The sequence below is a fragment of the Nannospalax galili genome, unplaced genomic scaffold (genome assembly GCF_000622305.1).
Source record: "Nannospalax galili isolate Female #2095 unplaced genomic scaffold, S.galili_v1.0 scaffold178, whole genome shotgun sequence".
In the NCBI taxonomy this organism is placed as follows: domain Eukaryota; kingdom Metazoa; phylum Chordata; class Mammalia; order Rodentia; family Spalacidae; genus Nannospalax; species Nannospalax galili.
In genome coordinates this window covers 1,741,159-1,764,623 of record NW_008341757.1, presented here as the reverse complement: position 1 = coordinate 1,764,623, position 23,465 = coordinate 1,741,159, and the positions used below count along the sequence as shown (strand labels likewise).

At 45.5% G+C, this 23,465-nt stretch overlaps 1 long non-coding RNA gene across 4 annotated transcripts in view; it reads right to left on the bottom strand.

The window, feature by feature from the left end:
* The window catches only part of LOC115071075, a 66,077-nt gene extending 43,876 nt beyond the window's left edge, over nucleotides 1–22,201 (bottom strand). For 2 of the 4 annotated variants that reach the window (XR_003850186.1, XR_003850188.1), the window contains exons 1-2: nucleotides 13,527–13,661; nucleotides 12,113–12,735 (exon numbers count right to left, since the gene is read on the bottom strand). This is a non-coding gene — a long non-coding RNA (uncharacterized LOC115071075). Of the gene's footprint in view, nucleotides 1–6,740; nucleotides 6,897–12,112; nucleotides 12,736–13,526; nucleotides 13,662–22,052 lie in introns of those variants that run through there. The other 2 variants (XR_003850187.1, XR_003850189.1) reach the window with 2 other exon arrangements.
* Nucleotides 22,202–23,465: the final 1,264 nt, after the last annotated feature.

The window sequence follows — 23,465 nt, the reverse complement described above, 5'->3', positions numbered from 1 at the left end:
AAAATCTCACAGGAACAGCCCTGATAGTCTCTGCTTCCCTTTGAAGCTTCACAAGCCAGGCCTCCATTGTGTACAACTGTTTCAGCATAACTGTTCCAAGCTCCACAGCAACAAACTCTGAGCACTCAATGGCTTTTCCAGCCCAAAGTCCCAAACACTTCCACAATTCTCCAATATCAGGTCTGTCACAGCAGTGCCCTTTCTCTTCTAGTCTCTCCATCGCTGTGACAAACACACTGACAAAACCAACTTGGGGAGGAAAGGGTTTATTTGTCTTACATCTCTCAGGGTCATAGCTCATCAAGGAGCCCAAGACAGGAACTCAGGGCAGGAACCTGGAGACAGGAACTGGAGCACAGGCCATGGAGGAATGCTGCTTACTGACCTGCTCCCTGGCCCCTGATCAACCTGCTTTCTTATGCAACACAGGTCCACCTGCCCAGGGGTGGCACCACCCACAGTGGGCTGGGCCCTCCCACATCACTCATCAATCAAGAAGGTGCCCCACAGACATGGCCACAGGCCAGTCCTATGGAGGCAATTCCCCAGTTGAGGCTCCCTCTGCCCAGGTCTGTCAGGTTGACACTAACGCATAGTACACAATGGTGACTGATGAACTGGGTCAAACCAGTCACATGCCACTTTTGCTGCTTCTTCTTAAAGGGATTTTCCTATTGACGATCCCTTTAACTCTCTTTTACCTCCTTTGTTTGGCATACACTTTCACAATAAAAAATATTCTGCAATGATTTTGATGATATTGAATATTTCTAATGATCTTGAAGTTGGTCACATTTAAGTATCTTTAGACACACAGTATAACTTCACCTCAATGAATAATATTTGCTCAGCCAGTGGAGATCTCATATTAATGCTTTCGAGACAGGGTCTCCCTGTAGCCCCAGCTGTCTTGAACCTCACTATGTAGATCAGGCTGGCCTCGCTCTCACAGAGAACTGCCTCTGCCTCTTGAATTCTGGGATTAAAGGTGTGTGCCACCACACCCAGCTTTCACATTAATATTTTAAATACATGTGCATTCTATTACAATGTCTACTAAGGTGGATTATTTTGAAGCTGTTTACCAAATGGTTGGAACTTCTGGAACAGGTCATTGAGATGGCTTATTTGAAATCAGGACAATCCCCCAAAATTCAGAATGTAGACTCCCTTTATCGATGGGCTGTAGTCACCAGTGAGCCTGCTGAGAAGCCCCAAGCTCAGCCTCTGTGGAATGCACATTCCAGAAGGGAAGGACTGCCAGATGGGACTAGACCACTGCCATTTCCCTGAGACTGCACTCTTCTCACAAGGCTGGACCTGCAAGTGGCAGGCTGAGGAGCTGCTTCCATGATGATATCATCTGAGGGTCACGAACTATCCTCATGGTCCCAAATCCTGCACTTGCTGGTGTGCTCCAGGGTCTTGGTCTCTGAGATTGGGTACTAGCTCCCAAGTCTGTTTATGGAGAGATGACACCTCTTAGCATATTGTAGGTTTATTTTTGTTATGGGCCTGGAGGAAAACAGGGTTTTGAGGGGGAAAAGGTAGACAATTCAGGTACTTCTGATTATTAGAAGGTTGAGATGCCCATTAGCCACCCATTTTACAAGGAAGGAAAAACTCCTGGGGACAGTGACCAGGAATTCAAAGCTGCTGTTAACATGATATTGCCCTAGACAGAACCTCACCGTCTGCATGCTCAGTGTGAGTCAGCCTCTGTCTACACCTCTGTTCCATGCACTAACCTGTCTACAATAAGTCCAAATTCTGCATGAACTAGAGTGCCTATGATACTGCCAATGAGGTTAGCCTAGTTGTGTAAAGTTCGTCTCACCTGGCCACTAGTGGGCCATGGCATGGGGCATGTTGGTCCAGATGTTACCTCAGACTGACCAGGCCAACCAGAGCCTAGAGCTGCTTTCCTTGGTAAGGGGCTGTGAGTGAACCAATTCCATTTAGGAGACACTGAGAAGGTTGGGATTGCCTGTGTCCACTTCATAGACTGGTAAGCAGAGAGGAGGGATGAGAGAGGGCAAACCCAAGGAGAGGAGGACAAGGTCAGAGAAAAACAGCAATTGCAGGTAACCTTTGACGTTGAGATCCTGTGCTTTGCTTACTAGTGTGTGTGTGTGTGTGTGTGTGTGTGTGTGTGTGTGTGTATGCATGTCTGTGTGTGTGCAGGTACACTCACCCTTGTGCACACTTAGAGGCATGAGGTGTCTGTCTTGATCTCTTTCCCCTTTAATTTTGGAGACAGGGTCTCTCACTGAACCTGGAGCTCATCATTTCAGATGGAGTTGCTGATCAGCAAGCCCCTGAGATCCACCTGTGTCTGACTCTCAGTGCTGGGGTTGCAGGCCCATGCCATCAGAGCTGGCATTTATGTGGGTTCCTGAGATCTGAACTGAGGCCTCTGTGCTTTCTCAGCAGGCACTTTACCCACCGAGGGTGCTCATAGCCACTGTTTATGTGTCAGATGTTAGGCTGAGGGTGTAGCTCAGTGGTAGAACACTTGCCTAGCTGTGCGCGAGGCCCTGAACTGGACCCCAGCACTACAAAAGCAAAGAAAAAAGTCTTTATTAGAATGAAGTTTTGCCATTTCACAACCCATAGCAGCTGGCTTCAGGCACGTTTTTCTTATGACAAGTGAACGATGTCTTTGTTTCAGTTCTCTCCAAAGCAGAACCTCAGATAAAGGCATCTTTGCAGAGTATTTGTGAGATGATCTAGGGGAACGGGAACAGAGAGAAGAGTGAACAGAAGAGGAGAGTTGACACCAGGAAGTGCTGCTTCCAGGAAGTGCTGCTTGGTCCCTTTAATGCCCAATGCCCGCCGAGGACTCTTGTAAGATGTGATCTCAGAGTCATCTACTGGAGGGCTGGGAGGAGGAGAGAGCCACCCATCGAACCCTGTATCATATATGGTCAGTTGGACTCCAGATTTGCACATTACTCATGTGTCAGTGCAGAGTGACTTCCATGAGCTCTCTGCCTCCCCCACCATGAGGGCAGTGAGACCATCACCACATACCTGTGCGCACTGCAGGATGCTCCTCCACATCCAGGGAGGTGGTCTCTGCTGCAGTTCGTGCAGTAAGAGCTGAGATTACAGCAGAGCCCTCTAACACACCTAGTCACGGTCAACCTCGGCAACAAAATCTTTTCTTTGGGAGAAAATACATCTTCACCTGCCCAAGGTGTTTAGTTTCATGTGTCACACAAGCATCTCACTCATGCCAATTTCCTTCATTCACCAAGAAAGAAGACTCAAAAGCACAAGCCCATCCTCTAATTGTCTATTCCTCAAAGGAGCTGGTCTCTCTTTAAGAGCATTCATGTCCACCCTCCTACGCAACCCAGAGAACCCACTGCCTGGGCCGCCACGGTGTTGTACAGTTTCAAAACCTGCCATTTACATCCTAATTCCTGAAATTCTGTAGAGCCACAGGCTGTCTACCATGGCTGCCTACACAACACTGCTAAACCTTCCTACTGACTCCCACCACAGTAGCATTCTACTTTCAGATCACAAATCCCCATTGGGAGGTTCAACATCCCATCACTGGCTTTGCATCTCTCTTTTAAAATGCTCCTGGACTTAAGAAGAGTGAACATTCCTCCACGGGAAGTGCTTTAATCAATCCTTAGTCATTTTCCTGTTGGGAGTGAGAGCCGACAGCTGTGGGGGTTCTGTGTGGCAGGGGAGGCGGGGTAGAGAATGTGTGGCCAGACAAACGCAGTCCATTGTGGTCTGAGCTGGGACTGACCTCTCCATGCTGGTTGGAAACTAGTCCCCTGCCACCAGAGTGTCTCCCAGGGCGCTGTGTTCTGTCGCCTGGCATCCAGCACCTTCTTCATCTGCATGTTATGAATTCTTCAGCAGCTGCATGTCCTTAACCTTCAGGGGTTAAGTCCTTCTGGACCACTCCATAAGACTGCCCTTGAACGTGATCAGATGGCAGTGCTTACAGAGCTGGAGGCCAGTCACAGGCCCCTGGTGTTCCCAAAGGACTTTAGAGTACAAGTCAACCCAGATTCAGAGAAACCAAACAACAGATACTCGAGTACCAGGACTCATGTTGGAGGGTGCGGCAGCAAGGTTGGGAAGGTCACCCTGAAAGAACCCAGTGGAGCAAACCTGACCTGTTGTCTTGATTTTGACAAGGAAGTTGTTGTGCACAGCCACACCCATGCATTTGTGTGTTGCCAACAGCCAATCTTACACTGCAGCGAGGCAGCTGTGAAAAGAGACAGTACGGCTTGCTAAGACTAACATATTTATTGCCTAGCCCAATACAAAACAACATGGCTGACTCTTGGACCTAAGTGTTGATATTCCTCTCTGCTTCATTACAAGGCCAAGATGTCATTGATTGAGATGCCACTGGGGTAAGAGGTCTTGAACGTCCATGGAGTAGCCCCCAAACAATAGGACACAGCATGCATGCCAACTGCCTCCACCTCCCGCTTGAGGACTCTGTCAGTCTGGTCTGAGAAGGGCAACAGCTCATCTCACCAGTCCACAGACTAGAGCATCAGATGAGTGCTCAGAACAAAAGTGGATGCTGGGAACATGAAGATGAGTGACCCCAGCTCAGCTCACAGTCGGGAAGCAGTGGGCTGGGCTGTCCTAGGAGAGGCTGCACGAGCAGGTCGCCTGTGGCTTGGTCTGTCTCTTGCTCGGTCTCCTTCCTCTTCATCTGGGCTCCTGCTTTTCCTGCCTCCTTAACTCTCCTCTCTCTGCCTCCTTTGCTTTCTCTCTTCCTCTCTCTTGCCCACATCTCAGGCCTGCCAGTGCCACCCAGTGGCTCTCATAGGCATTACTCAGATTCGCTGACTGCCCTCAAGGCTGGGAATGACCAGGGGGATTCAGTGAATACCTAAAATGAGAGATTCCAAAGACAGAAAGCTTGGGACCTTTCTACCCTCGCCTGGTTACGCCAACATTAGCATTAGCTTTTAAGGGCACTCACCCCTTAGTGTAAATGAATGGACCCAGGGCAGGTGTGTTACAAGGAAAGGCATTATGAGGTCCCAAATGCTTAATGCTCAGCATACTGCTCTGAGCAGAAGCTGCTCAGTTAACAATACTATACGGCAGATTTAAAAACATGTCAAGAGGATAGATCCCATGCTAAGTGTTCTTACTCAAGGAAGAAGAAAGAGAAGACAGAGAAAATGACAACAGACTTTGGGGCCAATCCAGATAATGTTCAAATACTGTTCTGCTGGGTGCAGTAAAAAGTGTCATGATGGTGAGGTCAAGGGTGTTTAACATGATCCTGATAAGCTCTGAGTTTTCATTTTTCTCCACGTACAGAATGCAACTGCAATTGCTCTTGGGAGACTTGTCATCTTTAACCACACTGTTCAAAACTCTATGACCCATGTCCTCTTGCCTAGAGGTTGGGACGATGGCTCAGTGACTAAGGCACCTGCCATCCAAGCATGAGGATTGGGGTTTAGATTCCCAGAACCCAAGCAAATACCAGACAGGCGTAGCAAACCTCATGTAACCCTAGCACTCTGAAGGTGGAGGCACGGGGTCCCCGGAGCAGGCTGCCAAATCGGACTAGCCTTATCAACAAATTCTGGGTTCAACTGAGAAATATGGATCAAGTAGAAAATGACGGAGGAGGGCTCTTAGAGCCAATTTTTGGCCTTCATATGTGAATGCACACGCATATACACATGTGCCACCCCTACACATGTGAACATGCATACACATATATACACACCACACATATGAGAAAAAATGATTAACAAGCCTCTTGTCCAAACAAAATATATGAACAAGATGTACAGAAGGCGTGCAGTGGTGGCTTAGGGTCCACAGGTGCTGCTCACTCTTACTTTATGATGACGTAATGAAAGCAGTTGTATTTCCCAGTCACGACAGCTGGCCGTGCCCATTCCTTATTCTTTTGCAGTGTCCTAGGTGAATCCAAGGGGTTCGAGGCGGTCACCCCCCATGTAGATGCTGTCCCTGCACCACTGTGGCAGCAGACCCCTCCAATTCCTGCAGAGCTGGGCTAAGGCCTCACCTGACACTCTTTTACACTTCCCGGCCTCCCAGGTATGTCCATGTTTTTGACACTGTGACATGATATTGCCATCTATGAAGTTTACACTGGAGAACTGTGCAATTGAGTTGCAAAAATTATTTTTAAAATCTCATAATTCTTTAAGAAAAGTTATGATCTTCTCTTGGGCACATTCATAGCTATTCTGGGTCCATGAGCACACAGGCCATGGATTGGATGTGCCTAATGTGGACTGCAGGGTTGGGGCCCATGTGATTAATATTGATCTTGGAAGGGAAGGCCTAAGTCTAGAGATGTTTAGTTAATCAGAAGGGAGTCTAGCTCCAAATCCTGGACTCTGTCTCTAGGAGGGGTACTCTCTCTCTGAAATCCTTGCTCTAGGCCAGTATTTCAGACAACAGGAAAAGCCTTATGGTCCAATTATAGCCTCATACAAAGAGCCTGGCACTGGGCTCAGGGAACTTTGCATTGGCAAGAAGGTGCTTCAAGCCAAGCTGCTGACGTTGGTTTGTGCTGCTTCACCTTCTAAGGCATTCCAGGGCCCTATGTGCAGACTGGCCATTGTGAAGTGGTAAGAACCTGGAACAATGATTTTCTCTTCTTCCAAGATGAGTTTTCTCTAGGAGGAATCTGAGTCCTTGAACCCTATTTCCCTAGGCCAGGGTATACTAGGGATTCTGAACAGCACCATTACCTTCAATGTGGGAATCGGAGAAGTGGCCACTGTCTCTCCATTAATGACACTGGTAGGGTGAATGTCACCTCTGGACAGAAAAGTATTGTTTTTCTGTAGTGGTGAGGAATGACTTCCGTGCTCTGAATCGTCTCTCTCACTCCGGTGCCTCATGGCCTAAAATTATACCATGAGATATTAATATTTTGGGGTAAGGCATTGCCTTTCTGTCTGTGGCTTCTCTCAAAATAAATGCCCCAGGGCCTTTCTCTTTGAAGTAAGTACACACCTTGGGGTAGTGTTGCAGTATGGCTTTTTCCCTCCACCTCCAAACATAGCATGATCATCCCATCACCATGGAGGGCCTTGGTCAGGTAGCCATGGTAACCAATTAAGCAGAACAACCCAGTGGTAACTAGGTCTTGGTAATAGTCATAGAGCTGTTGGCAGCCCCTTGTAGAAGGAAAAGAGCAGCTTTACTGACCTCATCTGAGAATGCATCCATTACCCCACATCCCCCGTTTCTCTCCCCCATCTGCAAGTGATTCTGCAAGATGTTAGAGTATATATGTATGAATGAGGTGACATCTGCCTGGAAGTAGAGCTCCATGATACAGCTTTCATGGGGTCATCATCATGATAGGGTAGAACTTTGGGGTGATATAGCTTTTGAGGGTCACACATGCTCCTGTAACCCCTCACCTATGCTTTGTAAGTAAGCTTAATAAGCTCACTGGTTCACCAAGTCGGATTTTGGTGGAATGGTTATTCTGGTCTGCTTTCAGTGCTCTACCTGGAGTGAAAAGACTTTTGTTCACATTTCCCCAGGAAACACTCACAGGACAGGTAGGGCTTCTGTGTAAAAATGATGAGATGACAACCATTTGGAACTGTTTCTATTAATTGTTTGCATTTAAAAGCCAATTTTTTTCAATGTAGTAAGCTATTTAAATACATATTTAATTGAAAATTTAACCATTAAAGCTATATTCACTGATGGGGTTTTCACTGGTGAAGTCAGCATTTTGAATGATCTAGTCCTTTGAAAAGATGGCAGACGCAGGAAGGTTTCCTGATTTTCTAGTGGAAATCACTGACAGGAAAACTGAGGTGGCACAAGGTGTTAGCCACAAACCCTCTAGCTGTCTTCCCCCTCTCCCAGAAACCAGAGTACGCCCCCCCCCACTCCATCTTCAGCTCTTTCTCTGGAACAGAGCATTGACAAAATGTGCTGTAACCTCAGAGCTCTTAACAAAGAGTTCAGTCGTCTCCTTCTTAACTTAAGCGGGGTAAGCCCTAGACCAAGGACAATCTTGAATTACAATTTTACTTAATGCCTTCCTGCCTTGTGACTTCTGGCATGTAGGCTAGGCCAGGCTAGTTTATGTGGCATGGAACTTGCTCACCCATGCCCTGAAAACCTGTAAGAGTCAGAAATCCCCTTGGTCTTATGGATTTGAAGGGAAGGGTCTCCCTTCAAGGCCCTTTTATGATTGCATTTGCTAGGACGCTGTATCTCTCCTATATTCTGAGAACTGAAGGGTATCTTTTCCTTCAAAACCTTCATCATCCTATACACAGTACCTCTACCTTCCAAGGCTTTCCTACTCAAAGGCTAGACCATGGCTGTCCATGGTCCAGAGCCTCTCTCTCCTAATAAAGCTCATCGAAAGGGTAATTTTGTGCCAGCTCTTTTTTTCAAACTTGAATTCTTTTTGGGTTATAACAGATGGCACCCTCCCAGTGCGATGGGAGGGTGAGGAGACAGAGCAGAAGAGATGGGGCAGTAACAAAGGCAAGCTCAGTTTCCTCTACATTTGTGAGTGTTCTCCCACTAGCAGACGGGGAAGGTACGATAGCTCATACCTGACCACCTCTGCTGAAGCACACCTGATCGATTGCCCATGGTGTAAATAAGACTCTGTACGAGTCCAACACTGTTCTGGCTTCGGGCTTTGTTGGTCTAGTAACTTCTACCTAGGCTGGCTTTTCTTTGGTTTTCTCCAATCTAAATGGTAGCACTTCTTCAAATTCTGCTCAAAGTTGGCCTTCTGACGGCTCCAGTTCTAGAATTATCTCCTCAAGTTCATAATACTATCTCCACTAATCTCCTGACATTGGAGATTTTATTCCAACATGAATTTCCAACTGCGTTGCTTTCTCATTTTAAGCTATAACTCATGTATCTTAGCACATGGAGCTGAATGTATTCTCAGTCCTCCTGAATGTAAACTCAACGGTGTGGGGATTCTCATAGTGCTGAGAATGTGACAGTTGCCCAACTATATATTAAGTGAATTGATTAAAGCTGATAAGAGACCTTGCATTAGCGAGACGGTCACACATGCATTTTGGAGTCTATACGTGCTTTGATAGCCAAGGTATTTTTACCTAACAAAGTGAAAATATTTGGCAGCTAAAAAGTGACAGTTTGGTCAAAAACGCATGGCTCATGAGGCCACAGGTACTAGGGAGGAGCCTACTACTGTTGTTAAACTGCCTTCTACATATTTATGTTTACACCTACACATTGGTGCCGCCCTCAGCCTTGGCCAGAGAAGCTTCTTTCTGCAGAGGGCACCATTAATGCAGACTCATAACTGATCAAATTGCTGAGAATAAGTATTTATTGAGCATTTAGCTCCAAATGGGATTGCTATATCAACACCCCTACCTCCATAGCTCAGGAACATGGCAGAAGTGGGGAGAAAAGAATGTAGGAGCCAGAGGACAGGGAGGAGTGATGTGAAACTGTCTTTGAGGTATGACAAGGCCATTGGATCCATGAACTCACTGCAGCTATGATTACCTGCCCAAGATCAAGTCAACAAGATCAATTGATGTTCCACAAGGTGGTACTGATTGGACTCAATGAATTATTAACAAAAAGGGAAGAGGACACAAAAGGAAAGTGTTGGGGTACCTGGGAGGAGTGAGAGAGGGAGCTGGGGGTATGTGTGATCATGATGCAGTGTTTACATGCATGAAAATTTTAAAGAAAAAAAGATATTCTCAATTTAAAAAGAAATGGCATTTTGATCTCTTTAGAATCAAAGAAATTATACAATTGGAAATTTGCAAGAATCTCCATTTAGAAGAGATGCTAATTCCATATGCCATGATGGCTATTCTCTCCCTGTCTCTCTCTCTGTCTCCCTCTCTGTCTCTGTCTCTCCTTGTCTCTCTCTCTGTCTCCCCTCTGTTTCTCTCTCTCTGTCTGTCTGTCTCTCTGTCTCTGTCTGTCTCTCTCTGTCTCTGTCTCTCTCTCTCTCTCTCTCTCTCTTTGTATATACAGGCTAGAGGTCGAGATTAGGTGTCTTCCTCAATCACATTCCACCTTATTTTTTTGAGACAGGGTCTCTCACTTAACCTGGAGCTTGCCAGTTAGGCTAGGCTGCCTGGCCAGTGAGCCTATCCATTCATCTCCATCTCCCCATCACTGGAATTACAAATGCATGCCTCCCTCATCTAACTTTTATCTAAGTGCTGGGGACTGAACTTAGGTCCTCATGTGTACACAACAGCACTACCTGATGAGCCACGTCCTCAGCCCCCAGTTGGGAATTTTCAAAAGGCTCAGTCCAGATGAAGGGCCAACTCCGTATGTCCTGATGGCTCTGCATTTGCTCTCAGTGAGCAGTAGTGATGGCTGAGGGGCCTGTGCTAGTCCATTTTCTATTGCTAATAATATAATACTACAGACTGATTTATAAAGAGCTTTAATTTGGTGATTCACAGTTCTGGTCCAAGGAGGCTATAACTGGTGATGACCGTCTTCCTTAGTTCCCAGGTAGTATACTGTATCACAGGATCTGACTAGGGATCTGTGACCCAAGCTAACTTGCTTTTCTGGCTGATCCAGTCCTAAGATCATACATAATCCATTAACCTATTAATTTCATGAATCCATCAATCCATTCAGATAGACAGAACCTTAATCACTTCTTTTTTTAAAAAAAAATTGTTGTATTTATGTGTCTGTGTGAGTATGCACCATGTGTGTGCCTGTGACAATACAGGCCAGAAGAGGGTGTTGATCCCCTGGAGCTGGAGTTACAGGCAGTTGTGAGCTACCCAGCGTGGGCGCTGGGAACTGAACCCAGGTCCTCTGGCAGAGCAACAAGCACTCTGAACCTCTGAGCTGTCACTCCAGTGCGACCCATCCTGCAACCACTTCTTCAAGGTCCCGCCTTAGAATGCCTCCTAATGGGAGTTCAGTTCCCACCAAAACTTTTGGAGGAATAAACCACATCCAAAGCATAGCAGAGAGCTGGGGATGTGGTCTATGTAGAAACTTGCCTAGCACGCCCAAGAGCTTGGACTCCCAGTATCACAAAAGGTAAATAAACAGACAAAACAGTAACGAAACCAACGATAGCCGAGTTGGTATATTCCTGAATTGGATGGAGGGCATGATTCTATAAGCCTTTCACCAGAAAGGGCTTCAGTCAGGAATATGAAATAAATAATAACTAGAAATATAAAAGATGATCATTAGCATTGCACCTTGGCTCTGAATTAGACCGAACCATCTAAAACTGCAGATTTTTGCCCGTTTTTAAACTGTAAAACAATTTCCATACATGATTCACCCTGATATTAATCCTCGTAAAGTCAAACACATAGCTCTGATTTCCTTCCAGGGTGTGTTCACATTATGGTTCTAAGTGTGTTTGGCTTGAAATTTCCCTTTCACATGGCAAACCAGAACAATTTTAGTAATGACAGAATGTCAACTAGGAAACACCTCAAACTTAACCTTATAAGGCATCTGTCTATTTAAAAGTCTTCACTCTGTTTATTACTACTTAGAAATCCTTTCTTAGTAACTCCTGGTACACCAATGAATTTTTCTTTTTATTAATTTCATGCATGCAGTAGTGTTCTTTGATCAAGTCCACCCCCCATTCCCTCCCCTCCAGTGTCTCCTTATCTCCCCTCACTATCCCCCCCGCCCCGAGTTTAATGTTTTGTCTTTAAAAACACAATATTTTTAAACCTATGGTATCCACTTAGTGCTGCCAGTATGTGCATGGGTGTAGGGCCATCTACTGGAGCGTGTGTAGTTTCTCAGGGCCCTTATATCTAAAGAAAACTGACTCCCTAAGTCAAAACCGTTTTTGAAGCTATATTCTCTCATGGATAAGATCGTTTCAGATGGAGGGACTGCATTTCTAATAGGCATTCTTCCCAGCTCTGACTTCTACAGTGTAGTTTCTTTATAAAATGGAGGAGTTGGTCCTCTTTCACTGTCTAATTTGTGGGCTTGGCATATTATGCTTCTGAAAGGATCGTGTGCCTTCTTCCGCCCAGCCCCCTCCACACACAGGAAAGACACTGTTTGCCCCGTCTCCTTCCTCGGAGTGAAAATGAAGAAGACAGGATTCACTCACCTTTTCTTTACAGGGGGAGATAACAGTTCAACAGCACCACAGAAGTGGCCTGCTGGAGATCACTTCCTGGGGCGATTGCATCATGGAAGAATTTGTCAGCCCCAGTGCAGACGTCCTCCATTCCTATGATTTGTCATCGGGCTAGGAATGAGGAGTTTTGAGTTCTAATCCAAATTATGACCGTGACTCATGGGACGCTTATTTACTGAACTTTCAACCTGTAATAATAACGTGGAAGCTCTTCTTTGCTCCCGCTTTGTATTTATGAGACTTAGCCAGTTTATCAGATTCCTTACCATGTGTCCAATTCCTCAAGCTCTCTGCAAATCTCCTTTTGTAGGTTTGTATTACTGTTGCCGTGAAGAATAAGTTGATTCCAGGACAAGGGACTCAGCTGTTCTCTGGGATCCACCAGCTCCTTGGGTGGTGGCCCCTGTCTGAGATGTAGCAACCACCTCCTCAGCAGAGGACTCATTGCACTTTTATTAGCAGAGAAAGAAGTCCAGAATGTTCTTTACAGTCAGTGAATGGGGTCTGCTGCATAACTGAATATGGCCGAGCATCTCCCACTGAGCCAACGCCCCTAGGCGTGGTAGCCATCGAAGACTCAGATCCTTGCTGAGCTGCGGAGGTAAAAATAACATGTATGGGAAGGTTAGAGGGAGATAACTTCTCAGTGGCATAACACTGCCATAGCATGATCGTCCTTTATTTCATCCTTTTTTAAACCACATTTAATTATTTTTTGTCCATGGGTAAATGGATTTCAGCATCACGTATTTTCTGTGTGTATCTTTCTCTCTCTCTCTCTCTCTCTCTCTCTCTCTCTCTCTCTCTCTCTCTCTCTGCCTCTCTGTTTTTTACTTTCTCTCTCTCTCTCTCTCTCTCTCTCTCTCTCTCTCTCTCTCTCTCTCGGCTTATCTGCTTTTTACTGAATTTTTGTGAATTTCATACAATATATCCTTATCATATTTAAACCTCCTCCCCATCTGCACCCCTCTAATAGCTCCACTCCTCCCACCAGATTTCATGTACTCTGTCATATATGTTAATGGCCTATTGAGTCAAGTGAGTGTCCTCAAATGCCCTTCAGTATGCACACATGTACTGGAGCCTGGCTAACCTATCTAGAGTCATACTCTTAAAGAAAACCAACTCTCCCTCTCCTGGTAGCCATCAGTTGCCAATAGTTCCTGAGCTCAGGTTGGAACTTTTTATTCATCTCCCCACTTCTATGCTGGGATTTGTCTGGCTCGAGCCTATGTGGGTCTTCTGTATACCGTTACTGTTGTTCTGAATTCATATGAACAGCTTTCCAGCTGTCTGGAGTCCCTTTTTATTTCTTTTTTAAAAATTTATTCTATTTTTAATCATGTGTATATGGGGGGGGGTATGTGCACACAGGTGTGGATACCTGCAGAGGCCAGAGGCATCGGATCCCCTGGAGATGGAGTCACAGGTAGTCTTGAGCCACCTGACCTGACATGGGTGTGGGGATTCGAACTCAGGTCCTCTGGAAGAGCAGCATGAACTCTTATCTGCTAAGCTGTCTCTTCAGCCCCTTTTTATTTCTTAACCTGTGAAGATTACCTGTGTCATCATGAGGTACAGAAACAGAACAACAGGTTGAAGCACGAGCAAAGCTGTTTGGGGCTGTTTTAATCAGGGGCCAGGCATAAACTCCTAAGAGGAAATATCCATAACTTATCTTAGACAATGATTCCTTAAAGTACATCAAAAGCCCAACTCACAAGAGAAAAAATAATAGAAACTTGGATATCAGTGACACCTAAAGTTTCTACTCTGCAAATGATATTGTGACCAGTATGAAATTATGAGTCACAGACTGAAAACATTTGTAAAACATATCCCAAAAGAATTTATATCCTAAATATGTAAAGATTCTACACTCAATAATAAGAAAAACAATCCACTCACTCTCATACATTGGATAGTGGAAATGTTGATAGGTGTGGCTAACTTGGACAAGAGTTCAACCATTTTAAGAAAGATCAGAAAACATTTAACCCTTCAACCCATCCACTTCCTATGAAGCATTTACCAACGGAAGTGAGAAAATGTATTCACAAAAGAACTTATACATGTGCAGTCATGTGGACTTACACACACACACACAGTCATGTGGACTTACACACAGTCATGTGGACTTATACACATGCAGTCATTTGGACTTATACACATGCAGTCATGTGGTCTTATACACATGCAGTGATGTGGCTTTGCTCATAATCACCAAAATTCAGAAATAGTCAAGTGTCTGTCAACTGGCGGATTGCTAAACGTTGGGAGATCTACATAACAGATTATAAAGGAACAAATAAATTGAAGCAATAAAAAAGCTCATTATTATACGTTACAACTTAGGTAAATTTCAAATGCACCGTGTTAATGAACGAAGTTAATAAGCCCACAGACGGTATAACTCTACTTATGTTTAGGTTAACATTTTTCAGAAAAGCCAGAGAAAAGAGAACTGGTGGATTGAAAAAGAGATCAGTGACAGGCCATATATTAAGTGTGCACAAGACTCTGGGCTCCATCCTCAGCAGAGAGGGGGCGGGGCTTGGCCATGACTACAGGACCATGAGGCTGCTTGTTCGTATCTGGGTGGATCAGGAAGTAGGGAAAGGGGAACGTCAGAATTCACTGTCCTATATCTTGACTGTGGTGCTTCTTGTATGATGAGTTTGTCAGAATTCATAGAGGGGTAACACCAAAATGTATGACGATTACCACATTAGTTATGCTTCTGTTTAGAAGGGGAAATACAATTTCTCTGACTTGGCTACATATTTATAAAATGGGAGCAAGCGACTGTTGCTGATGTATCAATATTATTATTAATGTTCTGTGTTGGTTTTACATACAGCTGTCTTGCTAAACTCATAGTATTTATACAAATTTGTCCATTGATTCTTTCAGACTTTCCCTTTCCTTCATTTCTCTTTGGCAGTATCGATGGTCAAGCTAAGCAAGCACTGGACTACCGAGCTTCAGCCGTCAGCCCCGATTTCAGCCTTTACTGGGGGGATTGGAGGAGATACGGGGTCTTGTTATATAGCAGAGGCTGACTGGGAGCTAACCTCCTCCTGCTTCTACCCCCTGAATGCTGGGATTACAGGCTTTTTCCTCTACCCCTAGTTTTCTTTCCGCTTTTTGATTAAATAATCAAGTAGGTTACAAATAATGACATTTCTTCCCTTCCCTTCCAGTCTTAAAACTTCTTGTATTGCTTAAGACTGCCAAGTCAGTGTTGAATAGAAACTATGGCCATCTGCCTTCGTTTTTTATTCCTAAACTGTGTTAGTCAGATTTGCACGACTGTGACAGCTGTATCTGAGAAAGCTCAACTGAAAGCTTTATTTTAGTTCACAGTTTCAGAGGTTCCGGTACATGGCTGCTAGGCTCTACTGCTGTGGGGCTGAGGTGAGGTCACATGGTGAGAAACTCATGGTAGGATCAAGTTGTTCACATCGTGGTGACTAGAAAGTAAAAGGGGGGAGAGGGAGAGAGAGAGAGAGAGAGAGAGAGAGAGAGAGAGAGAGAGAGAGAAAGACCAGGCTCTCAGTGTGCCCTTCAAGGGTCTCTTGAATGAACTACTTCCCACGTGTCCTAAAGGTTGGACCAGTTCCCAAGGGCGTCACCAGTTTGGGACTAAGCCTTCATCACATGAAGGTTTGAGAGACATTTAAGGCCCAAACCATAAGGATGTTCATATAATTTCAAAACTGCTGGCATGGTGGTGTGTATCTATAATCCTAACACTTAGGAGGCTGAGATAGGAGGATGTTGAGAGTTCCAGGCCAGCCTGGGCTACATTAGCATGGCCAAGGATGGCCTGTTCTACATAAGGAGTCTCAAACAAAAATAGGTTAATAAGTAATTATAAATTTTCAAAACTATATATGACTTTAGTGGGTTTGTTAGAAATCTTTTTTCAAATGAGAGCTTCTTTGTGTTTCTATTCTCAAGACTTATTTCTCCTCTTTTAATGAATACTGATATCTTTACGAATTATTTCCTGCATCTGCCAAAATCATCATATCAATCTGTAATCACCTAAATCGCATGACTTTGTCTTTTTTTAATGACTGCAGCTCCATCACTTAGCTCAAGAATAATTTAAATTAAATATTTGTTGATCTTGTAGATAAGGTTTTTGTACTGAGTTAATAAATAAAGCAATTCATTTTGTAAAAGCTGACAGTTCACACAATTGTCTCAGGCGTCCCTGGCCACGTTCCTAGTTTACATTTTAATGCCTTTCTCTACTAATTGAGAAGCGAGTGCTTTGCTCGGCTCTAGGAGCTTGAAGGTTTATCCTGCAAAGCTTAGGATGTGGCCAGATAGAACAAGAACTTAGTAATACTCAGAGTTTTTTAGTAGGAAGTTTCTTTTTGTAACAGGAGTGTGGGGCAGGTGGCAGCCTGGCTTGGTTTACCAAAACTATCTTGAGAATTTTGTTCTCAAGGGAGATGCTATGTTTAGTGAGTCAAAGTGTGGGCTGTGGACTGAGAAGCCTAAGTTCAAGCCCTGAGTCCAGCAATTAGTGCCTGGTGACCATGGATACATCATTTAATCTCCCTATTTTTGGTTTCATTGTGTCAAAAATATAGACGGAATTAGGTGGCTTTGAGTGCCTGGCACACAACAGACTCTAGTGTTGACTGCTATTTCAGTAGCAGTTGCCTAGGCATAATCTGCAATAGAATAGGTTCCTTCATGAGAGGCCACTTAGAGGATTTTTTTCTGGGTTTTGTTTGGTTTTAAATTTCTATCATGCAGGAAAAATATGTAATTTTTAAAATGTTGCTATAAAGATACAGAACAAAAGAGCCATGACTCACGTCTCACAATTTACACAGTTTATTATTTCATGTTCTGCAATACTTCAGACACTTATATAACTTATCCTCTTCTGGGACCTGTCAGGATGTGACATCAGGAAGATGAGGAGAGTGGTTTTGTGGGAGGCATGAGGTAGGGTAGGGAGAAGACAGGCCTTGTCCCACAGGTGACGCTGTGTAAAGCCATTCCAAGCACAGCCTGGGACACAGCTCTCCTCACCAGAGCTGTTCTCGTGTGGACATTGTTTGAGCCCCTCTCTGCCTGTTGTCACACTCTGGATTTGAATCCCCAGTCCTGCTGGCTTCCAAGTCCCATCAGCTTTTGAAGTCACAGTCGGGATCTCTCCACAGAAGTGGGAATCTATTTTCTCAAATACACTCCTGTCAGTCACCATCCCAAAATATCCAGCTGAGTTCTTAGCCATTGCAGGACAGAAATCATCCACAAGCTCCATCTTCCCATCTCCTGCCCACCTCCCTGAATGTCCCTGCTCTATCTCCCAGTAGTCTTTCGTCTCTTCTAGCCTTTAAGGGCCATTTCCATCTGTGTAGCAAGACCATCCCATCTCCCAGTCTCTGGTCTCTGTGAAGGCCTTTTTTCCATTTTCTAAGTTCTGGGGACGGATCCCAGGGCCTTGCACGCGCCAGGCAAGCACTCCCCACTGAGCCACACCCCAAGCCCAGCAGCAGGAATTTCTCCATCCTTCTGTTCCTCCTCCTCCCTCTCTGAATTCATCAGATGGAGCAAATTTTAGCTTCTTCAAATTTTTGCAAAAGACTTAATAGGCTATTTGCTTAGAAGTACATGATACGTGGAGATGGGATCAAAAGGGCCTTGCACGCGCCAGGCAAGCACTCCCCACTGAGCCACACCCCAAGCCCAGCAGCAGGAATTTCTCCATCCTTCTGTTCCTCCTCCTCCCTCTCTGAATTCATCAGATGGAGCAAATTTTAGCTTCTTCAAATTTTTGCAAAAGGCTTAATAGGCTATTTGCTTAGAAGTACATGATACGTGGAGATGGGATCGAGTCAAGGAGAAGCGGAAGTGAGAGAAAAGCAAATGCTGAATTCCAGCTCAAAGTGGAAAGTCCCGCTACTGTGCTTCTGTCCCACTCTGTGACGGACAGGAAGCTGACATGCGCAGACCGCTGGAGCTGAGCTGGTCCCACCCTCGAGTCAGGTGTCATGTCAGGAAGTCAACACCCTCCCCATGATCTGACCAAATGTCCAACAGCATTTGAAAGGAGTTCCAGGACTTAAGCTTTCAAAACCTAAACTCTGGTATCAGCGTGAATTATCAGCAACAAACCCTCCACTTTGATTTCTAACTTGAAAACGTCAATTTTTGGATGGTCTGTTTGTTTCTTTTGCTGAAACACAAACGCGGCTTGGAAAACAAATTCCAGTCTGAATACACTTTAAGGAAAGGACAATTATTTGACGAAGCAGTGTGTGTCCCTGCGGAAATTATCTATCGAGAGAAACATCAGACTGCGAAGAAAGGAAAAGAACAACACGGTTTTCAGATCCTCCGAGGTTGTGGCTGGGGTGAGGGAACAGCTTATTACACACATGCGTGCTCGGAGGCCATGGACAGCTTGCATTCCAGCGTCTGAGTACCAGGCCCTGCTTTCACAGCTCCCTGTGGTCTGTGGTGTCATGATTCCATTCCACCAACCCACTGAGTCTCACCCCCTCCACGCACAGGCTCTGTCTTCATTAACTGCTCACTATGCCTTTGACATCCCAAACGTTTTCTTTGCCTGTGTGATCTCTCACATTCCCCTTGTTTGCCTCTAAACTCTCAGCCTTCCCTTTGGGGCCAATCCATCTAATGAGTCCTACCAAGAAAACAAAACAAAACGATGCCTCTCTCCGCCCTCATCCCCAACACATCTCTCTTTGAGCCACTCCACCATCTGTTCTTCTCTCCTTGAACATCATCTTCTGCAACCTGCAGCAGCTCCCCCAGAACGTCTTGCCTTTCCTGATCAGGCTGCCTCTTTCCTGATCAGGCTGGCTCTAGGAATAACAAGTGCTGCGCTTCTCCACTCCTGAACTGCACAGTAAGAAGTCATGAGCATTCTAAGGCCACTTATAATCCATAATTTTCCAAACTATGCTTGATTTGAAGCCAGCTTCGTTTCTTGGAGACCCCAGAGCACATTAACTCCTGCTGATACCCACGGTCATCCAGGCAGATGGAAGAAGTCAGTATTTTAGTGCACATGGGTACATTTTTCATTTCCAGAGAATAATTTTATTTGTGCCAACTTTAAAATAATACTGCATTGTCTTTATGGAAGACTTTTCCCTCATAGTGCTATAAATCCCTTTCTTGTCAGTTCATTCATTCTCATAAAAGCCTTCTGAAATAGAGAGCATCCCTTCTTAAAGCATGTGAACGTTCTCACAGGAAGAGAGGGACAACTAAAAGAGAGCGTGTCCTCTACATCTGCACATAGCAAGGGAAACCCAGAAAGGCTAACTCTCCAGAAAGACCACTGGGTACTGTTGGGTGCATTGCACAGTATGCAACTTCAGATCTAATGAGAAAGTTGTCTCCTGGAGTTGAGGGGTAAGCAACCTGTTCGGCCAGATGGAGTGGCCCTGCAGAGGATCTAGTCTGAAATGAAACAGAAACCAGTGCCAGGAACTAAGGAAGAGACAGAAGGAGCTTACTTTAGTCTTTCTCTTCGTCCATTTTCTGTTCCATAACAGAAGACCACAGGCTAGGTAAGTTATGAACAATGCAAGTTTATTGGGCTCGCAGTTCTGGAGGCTGGGAAGACAAGATAAGGGGCTGCATCAGCTCAAGGCTTTCTTGCTGTGTCATAACTTTGTGGAAGGAGTCTCATGGTAAGAGGTTCTGAATTCCCTCCACTCATAATAACTACCTTAATAACAGCCTTGGTCCATTCACGACTTCAGCAACCCCATGACCTAAATGACCCTCAGAGGTTCTGCCTCTCAACACTGCACACCGTGGAGTAAATTTCCAACCCACAACTCTGGGGACTGAGTTCAAATCACAGCAGTCTGCTTGGATGCCCGATCCAAAGAGCACCCTTTGTGCTGGTCGATCTCTTCAGGTTGACAGGTTTCAGAATCATCTAGGAGATACACTTCTGGGTGTATCCATGAGGGCAGCTCAGGAAGAGTTAACTGAGGAGGGAAGACCCACTCTGAACGTGCTGCAGCTGGGGGACCACAGTGACAACAGGCGGAAAGCCAGCTGAGCACCAGCGTTCATCCCGCAGCTTCTGACTGCTGTCACGCTGGAACCAGCTGCCTCGCGTCCCTGCCACCAGGTCTCACCCATCATGATGGACGTATTCTCACCCTTCCTCCCTTAAGTTGCTTGCATCGGGTATTTTCTCACAGCAATAAGGAAAGTAACTAATTCACCCACTCTTTATTTCATTCTTACTCAGGCCACAGGAAGGGGGCAGTTTATCAGGCCTGCCTCCTCAGGGTCTTAACAAAATCCCCATTCCGACAGAAGCTCTATGCCAAGATTTCTTAAAGGGTTGGGCTTTCAGGCCCATCTGTTTGTTGTGGAGCAGCTGTATGAAAAACAGAGGCCACATCCCTGAAAGACCAGGGCTGACATATTTGGCAAAAGTTGAAAAATAAAATTAAAACACACACACACACACACACACACACACACACGCAACACCCACTGTCTCAAGAGGCCTTTAGCAGGAACTTATGAGGCAAAATGTCTTAGTTGTAGACAAGAAAATGCTGAAGAGTTGGCCAGCGATGAGCTGGCCAGGATACATCCACTTCCTGTGGCTACTCCCATGTTTCTCCCACTCTGGCCAGCTTCAACTGTGCAAAACTCCAGTCGGCAAAACTTCACCAGAGCAGCTCCATCGGCATCATATGCTCTGGGCAGCTGCATCCATGGCCCCATTTGCCACTGTAGAACCTTTTGGCAAGTGTTGTTCAAACAAACCACTGAGAAAGATTTGGATAGGAAACACGGGGTTCTAGAAGACAAGGGGGGCAGATTGTGAGGCTGAGGATAAAGAGGAGTTTCCTGCTTCTCAAGAGCAGACAAGAACTGGGGTTGGCTTTACTGTGAGGCAGTGGTTTCAAAGATTGACGTACCGTGGAAGGATATTCAACACTCTAATAAGAACATCCCCTACACGGTGGTGTGAGAACACAAAATCACCTTCACTCTGATGAGAACATCCCCAATGTTTGCTGTACACAAGTGCATTAGTATGTGAAGTCCATTAACCACAGAAGGATATTCAACACTCTAATAAGAACATCCCCTACACGGTGGTGTGAGAATACAAAATCACCTTCACTCTGATGAGAACATCCCCAATGTTTGCTGTACATAAGTGCATTAGTATGTGAAGTCCATTAACCACCACCATTGCTTCCCGTATAAATCAGACTTGTCTTTTAAATAAAATAAAAAAGCAATTGCAAGAAGTCATGCTGAGACACTGCCTTCGGTGAGAGAGGGAAGCATGATTTCTCTGGCCAGCCCACACAAAACCCAGTATTAATATGATGACAGAGAACACGAAGAGGTTTTCAGGAACGAGTCCTACTGCTCAGCTAGGCAAGTTTGCAACGGAGTAAATAGGAAGCCTGGATGACCAGCCTATGGAATGAGAAAATGGGTCTTTGATTCCACTGAGCTGTCCTGTGCAAACAGAAGGTGTGAATGGGTAGGTTAAGGTGGCAAAAAGTCTAATCCAGCCTCCCCACTTTAAAGCACCAACTCTGAGGGCACTCGCATGGAGGGTTACTGTTCCCTAGGCCACGTTGTTCTTAGCCCTCTGGTGACCCAGAAAAATAGGAAATCCCACCCCCATTTAAGGCAGAACTGACTACAGGGGTGACCGAAGTCCGGAGGCACCGAAAGACCCAGAGATTAGCAACATCAGGAAGGGCTTGGGGTGGGGGGTCAGGAGGGCGGGCCTGCCCTTTGGAGCTGGAGCCTGGCAGCAGACCTGACCCCCCAGTTCAGTTGTCAGACAATGACTCTGACACAGAGAACAGGGGGAGGAGTCTCACCCACACCCCCCTCACTCACTCACAGGAGCCTGCCATTGGTACCAGCTGTGTCACAGGAGTCCTGGAAGGGCAGCCTGCGGGAGGAGCCGCCCCCACCATCAGATGCAGAGCAGAGCCGCAGGAGGGCAAGGAATCGATCTGCAGACAAGCAGGCCCAGGCCTGGCACAGCGGACATGCTGGGATCATTTTTTACCTCCACCGCAATGACCTCACCTCACCCTGGGCCAGACCGTGACAAATCAGCTACAAGCCACAAACACTGGCGAATCTCTACCTTATGCTTCAGTCAGCCTGTTAACCCGCTGGGGCTCAAGAACTTTTTCAGACGGTACCTTCGTTATTCCTGCGTGTTAAGAGGCCAAAATATACACAGCCTGGTGTTCACGTTGTCTTCTCAAAGAAGCCTTGGGACTGTTCAGGCTCGTACCCTGTGGATTCCCTGAGGATCTAACTGTGTCTATGTTGAGACAGCAAAACTCTGTCTGCCTTTGATTTTTTAATTGTATCTACAGTCATCTCTGTCAGACCAGATTGATAAGGACAGTAAATCTTCAAGATCCCTAAGCTGCTGCCCCCATGAGAAGCTAAAAATCAGCCCTCCTGTCTGAACAGAACCATCCCTTGGTGTCCGTGGGGGAACTGGTTCTACCACTCTATGCAGATATCAAAATCCACAGGTACTCACGTCCTTCGTGGACGGCAGGATGGTATTTGCACACAACCTCCACGCATCCTTCCATCTATCTTATTTTATTTCTAGAGTACTAGCACCAAATACAATGCAAATGTTCTGTGAACAGCTTTTATACCGTGTTGTGCAGGGGATCGTGACAAGAAGAAAGTTCGGATGCAACATGGTACATGTTCAGTACAGATTTCATTCTGAATGTTCTTTGCCTGGGGATGATCAAATTCAGAACACAGAGATAGATAGAGAGTGTATTGGTTACTTTTGGTTGCTGTGATAAAATACTATGACCTAAGTAACAGGGAAGAAAGAGTGTATTTTGGCTTATGGCTCTAGAGGGAGCGTGCATCGTGGTAGAAAGGCACAGCAGTCACCACCAAGGACAGAAAGTAGACAGTTCACATCCCAACCACACACAGGAAGCAGAGAGAGTAAACTAGAAGGGAGGTACGGCTATAGACTCTTAAAGCCCGCCCCCAGCAATGCACTTCCTCCAGCCGGTCTGTGTGTCCTAAAGATTCAATGACCTCTCCAAACAGCACCATCAACAGGGGACCAAGTGTTGAAATACTTGAGTCTATGGGGGACATTTCTCATTCAAACCACCACACACAGGGTGGGGGACATTTCTCTGAGTTGATGTCTCAAGGTCAGCTGCTAAATTTAACCTTATGAATGCACCTGCTCAGACACTTAGGCTCTCCCTGCCAGCGATGTGGCGTGAGTGTTCTTAGTCCCTTTCTCTTT